Below are 6,000 nucleotides of genomic sequence, written 5' to 3'. Positions count from 1 at the left end.
CTCTGGCTCTGGCTTCCGGGCCCGAACTCTTCCACCTGGTCAAGGGTTTCCTGCAGGAGCCTCAGGTCACAACGGCCTCCTCTGGCTCTTTGTAGGGTGTCTACACTGCAGCCTCTTCATGTTTCCAGGCACACAGATATACCCAGCCTTCCCTATTGTCCACATTATATTAGGGAACATGCAAGATCCCAAGCTAGCTAGGGACAATGTAGGTATGCTCCTGGATGAGTGATCGAACCCTGTACCTGCCCATTTTGCAGTATGGATGCATCAATAGAGACCAGCTGTCTCTATCAGCCCCCATCAAGAGGCTGTTAATGAGGCACAGGTGTGCTAGACCCTATGACACCCTTTAACAATGAATTTCCAACATCACCATCATACCCCATACTCTTGTCATTATTTATGAGGTACTAGACTATGGCATCATAAACAGAAGACCATAATTTCACTGCAGGATAAAGTAGGGGATAGAGCTGATTGGAATATTTTAGACAGAGTGAAATGTCATCACAATAAGGTATTTTGTTGAAGTCAAAATATTTGATAGAGATATAGCAGTTTTGACAAGGTGTTGGTTGGGAAGGTTTTGAGGTCTAGGGCTCTCAGGAAACTTCTGACCAGGATGTAAGAGAGAGAACCTGAGCTTTTCAATTGGAAAACAGACATTTTGACAATTCTCTTTCATTCAGACATTTGAAAAGGTTTGGTTTTGTTCCAATGCAAAAGGAAAATCTCAGAAATTGTCATGAAACAAAATTGTCATCCTCTGGGCAGCTCCGGTAAGGGAGGCACGTTGGTGATGGAGGGCACATCTTCAGGCCAGCTTGCTCCCTTTAGAGAAAAAAACCCTGGGAAGAATCTTGGAGGGGAGAAAATGCTGTGAGTTTTGCCCACTGGGGGATTGCCTCCCCTTTGCCCCCCATTAGAAATGACTGTTCCATCACTTTTCACAGGGTATATGAGTTATTTTATAGATTTCCTTTGAAATTTGGAAGGGATAGTGTGTTTCATTTTGGGCCATTGGTCACCCATGAATCCCTGACACTGCAAGGAGCAATAGCTGGAAGATGAAGCTAGATAGAAATACAGGCACAAGTTTTTAGTACTGAGGGAATTAATAATTGGGAACGTAGCTAGTATAAGATTAATTCTCGATCACTTAGTCTTTACTCATAAAATTGGCATCTAAAAAAAATACGCTCTAGTTCAACCACCAGATATGGCTTGATTCAGGAACTAGTGGGTGAAATTCTATGCCCAGACTAGATCAGGGATTCTCACAACAAAAATTTTGGTGACCTCAGAATGTGGCCACCAACTCTTGCTGGTGGGCACTCTGACAAATTTTCCTAAAATACTTAATTAACTTTAGGAAAAACAAATAAATATGCACATATACATGTCCAAACCATTGTAATTTATTTATGTAGGGTTTTCGTTTTTTTGCAGACTCAATAATAAAAATAATGTACAGTTTTATTTTGGTGCCCCTGGCCCGCACTGCCTCCCCTGGCTTTCCCATCACCCGCTGGGCCCTGCTGCTTCTCTCCCCCAAATTGCCCTGCGCTTCCTTCCATGGCCTTGCATCCCAGGCTCATCCCACTCCTTGACTCTTGATCACAGCACCTGGTAAGGTCCACCCTGCTGAAGAGTGGAGAGAGAGAGTGTGAGTGTGGGTGGGTGCCCACCACTGGAGCCCTGAAGCTGGGGTGGGGTGGGGGAGAGGAGGAGGAGCAGGAGGGAACTGAAGCCTGCCCCTGGCTGCAGCAGGGAGGGGCCGCTGGTTTGCCCCCTCCCCCATCTCTGCCCAAGAGGCTGTTGTTGGCGCAGGAAAAACCCCTGGTGGCCACATGCAGCCTCAGAGGCCACATTTGAGAATTGCTGGACTAGATGATCATAATGGTGCCTTCTAGCTGCATAGTCTATGAAGTCCAATATGCCATGCTAAACATAATCTAGACAGAGTTCAGAGGCAAAGTGTCATTCTGCTTTTGTACAACCCGGTTTTTAGTCAGTTTTCAGCCATATTTACTACTTTCTGTATTTGGAGGCATTTAAAGAATAATAAATTTGAACTTACTGCATGTCGTACTTTATTCTACCAAGAGATCTATTGTTAAGGAACTTTATGAAAGATGTTCAGTGCATTAATAAGCTTTTTGTTGCAGACTGTGTTAACCGTTTAAATACCAGGAAAGAATTATTTGAACATGGAGTGAAAAATGTTGGTTTTTCCACACAATGTTATTTTCTGGAGATTTCCAGAGGAAAAGTGCTAAATGGCACAGTCCTCTGCTGGGATAGTACAGCTCTGCAACACATTCAACCCAGGGCTGTGTGCTAATCACTCAATGTAGCCCAGCGTGTCACACATTATTGATAAATAAAAGTCTAAATGGGATCTGATATCCAGGCTCATCAAAGGGAAAGCATTTTTAAAGAACATTACACCACAACAAAAGCATTCCCAGTAAAGTATCTGGCATTGGTGAATTGTTACAATTCATGCCGATTTCTCAGAGTGCAAGTTACTGAAGATAACATCTGAGAAGTGAAAACAAAACTTGAGTGCACCTGTGAAAAACCAGATTCCATTAGCAACTCCCTTATGAACTTCTATTCTGCTGGTTTGAACTCCTGGCAGTGATATTTTCTGATGATATGAGTAATGATGAAATGACAAACAAATTAAACCAACAGAGTCTCCATTTCATTTACAAAGCGCCTTTCCCATTATTTACCATTGCAAAGGAAACACAAGACCAAAACATCTGGTCCTGTAGCTGGGCTTCCAGCCAAAGCTTTAAAGTCTGCCACTGAGCTAAAACAACAGTCGCCTAATCTCAGCATTGTCCTTAGCCCTTTTAGTGCTCATCCTCCAAAGCTAGACCGAAGAAAGAAAACTTCTCTCAGTGTCTTTTCTTCAGGTGTGGTGCATGATACTGCAGCTGCATTCTGAGGAGGGGGCTGTGGCAGCTTGCTCACAAACCCACCACTTCCTAAAGGCAATGAAGACTCAAGCTGGGGAAGAGAGGTGCTCCCCTATCATACCTCACCGCATGCGGCTTTTTACGCATATACTGTTCTGTGCTTGCACACCACCATAGGAGTCATCAGTGCGAAGTCACAATTGATTTTGGAAAATCTGAAACTTTGTGAGCCCAGAGAAGAAAGAGACTGTGGAAAAGCCTGGAGCTTTCCCCACTGACCTGCATTAAGTTACCTCGAAACTTTCAAGCTTGGGAAGCTTTTTTTCTTAAAACTGGTATCTCAAAAGCTATCGACTCTCTGGCTATCAGGGATTAGGGAGATTTTCATGAGAGGCAGATTAACCCTCATTGACCTACTATGGGGTTTCTTGCACCTTCTTCTGAAGCACCTGGCCACAGTCAGAGAAAGGATATTGAACTGTATGGACCACTGGTTTTGATGCAGTCTGATAATTCCTATGTAGTAAAGACAGCGTAAAAGGGAGAGCCTGCTCACTGGGGGTGAGAGAATATCACAGCCCTTACTCTGCAGTGCCACGGTATAAGGACTTTCTTACTCCCCTGCTCAGGTTGTGACTCCAGCAGCAGGGCTCTCCCTCCCCTCAGGAAGATGCTTTTACCACTGAACTGGCCTTCATGGATCGCAGTCTAAGGTGCCCATCTCTACCCAGTCCTTGTACAGAGAGCAGAGGTGCCTCGCTCGCCCGTCTCCCCCCAGTCCTTGTACAGAGAGCAGAGGCACCTCACTCAGGCTTAGTTCATTGCTTTGTTGTTCCTGTGATTTTTCTAGATGCCCAAAAGTTAGGCATTGCAATGGTCAGCATTGCATTGCCTAAGTTCCTTTGTGACTCTAGCCCTTACAGTCTACCTGTAAAATAACACATAGGGGAAGCCCAAGGTTATGTAATATGCAGCAGTCACAGCACACCATTATTCAGTGTCCTGTGGTCATCACAGCATATGTGGGATTAAAGGACAGATTTGAAAATGGATAATTTAGTAGTCTTGCAGATTTTTTTTTTTTTTTACACGGATCTCCTTCCATGCATAAGGGGTAGCCCAGATAAGAGCACAAAGCTCCAAGGAGTGACCCAGGAAGCTCTGTCTACTAGCTTGTGAGAGCTGAATGGATTGTGGGGCAAAATGATTTGCACCAGGATTTAGCTTTTTATACTCAAAGCTGTTTTCCTAACTGAGCATGCCTGTATTTTTCCACCCTCCAGATGCCACAGCACCTGGAGAAGGACACAGTAGTGGCTCCTCTGAAAGTGATTCAGTGTTAAACCATGAATTTTCTGGGAAGAACTCACTGCTACATACTAGCAGGTCCTGCCACCCTGTTTCATGCACCCACACCACACCTGGGTTCTCATGATCAATTGTCTCTCAGGCACCTGAGTTGACACCACAGTAAACTGCTAACCTGATCCATAACAGCCTAAAATGGTGGAGGAACTGTGGGGAAGAGAGGTGGTTTCTCTTTTCATTAAAGAAAATACACAGCTCCCTGTGAGAGACAGTGATAGCAATGGAATTGCTGTTTAAGTGCCAGTAGCAATTACATTATTAAATAGTTTGTGTGTGACCGCTCTGAAAGGCATTTGTTTTGTTGCTGAACAAAAGAATGACATTCTGATTTCAACACTCTCTTTTAAACAGCTATTACCGCTCTGAATGCTGGGGAATATTTCTTAAATTAGGCATGCCACAGCAGATGTGGTAATGTCAGGCTCAGCTATGCTCACCTGTAAGCCATTTTGTGTAACTTCTTAGCAGACAATCGGAAGTGCCTTTGTCCCCCCAAGACTCATAGCTGACAAAATGAAGCTGAACACCTTGATAAGCTCAATGAAAGCTCTTTTCTTCTTCAAATAGAGAAAACCCAGGCAAGCCCTTTAAGAGAAGAAAGAAGAAAAAAGACCTTGGAATGGGAAATGGGTCTCATAGGCAGAAAATGCATTAGAGGCCTTTGTGTTGGTCTTTGGATGACAATGCTTAAAATGCTAAACTTGGCCTTTTCAAGAGCAGCCCGAGACTGCCAGGTCTGTTCTAAATAAGCCACATTTATGAGGCCAGTATGTCCAAAAGAAACACACTTCATAAAAGCAGAAAATGTGTAAGCCAGCTCCCAGCACAAAAAAAGAAAATCTCTATTACAAAGCTACTAGTATTCAGCCCCTGTATAAACACCATTATCAAAGACATATTGGTCTAAAAAAATAGTACGAAAAGGCAAGAATGCTAGCCAGTTATTTATACATGTTTCCATTCTTCCCAAAAGGAAAAACCACAAAGGTTCCCTTCGCTGGATGTGGAAACATATCTGATAAAGAGACGTTGGAGATGCTCAGCAGTGGGACATGCAGTTACTATTAATATATTAGCTTACTAAAAAGGTATAATTTTTTTTCCAAAGAAAGATCGTATGTGTTCTTCTGCTTCCTGCTCACAAGGGGCAAACAGCTCTCCACGCAGACCTCCAGCCTACAGTATATTGTGGTTTTTCTAATGCAGAGATTTAATTTGTTTTATTTGGCCTTTTCCTTTCAGGGATATAAATCCTAGTCCATCCTAAAGTTGCCCTTAAAAAAAGTCATAACTGAAGGCTCAGGGCTGTTTATGAGAAAAGATCTTGGCCCGGATTTTACCATCACAAAGGCACCCTTTGCTATCAGGCTATTGTCAGCATAATTTAAATAGACAAAAAGAAAATCTTTGTTTGAAATCTTATAAAGAAAGAAAAGCCCAGAAGGAAATATGTTATTCTTTGTGGGAAGAAAGTCCAAATCCTGTCCAAACTCCTTTTGTTTTGATCAGCTATACAGTTACATTGCTGCCAGGGAATGCAGAGAAAACATCCACGCTGTCTAGTTTTCTTGGATAAGAGTTTCACCTGTTTCCCTGGCACTGTAAATAATAATGTCATGCGTTCAAGTTTGGCCTGCTAATCCCCCAAAGTCAAAATGCATGCTTCTTCCTTATGGGAGGTCTAAATTAGACAAGCCAT

Source organism: Chrysemys picta, chromosome 5, assembly GCF_011386835.1.
Source record: "Chrysemys picta bellii isolate R12L10 chromosome 5, ASM1138683v2, whole genome shotgun sequence".
Lineage (NCBI taxonomy): Eukaryota > Metazoa > Chordata > Testudines > Emydidae > Chrysemys > Chrysemys picta.
This window is presented reverse-complemented; position numbering follows the sequence as displayed.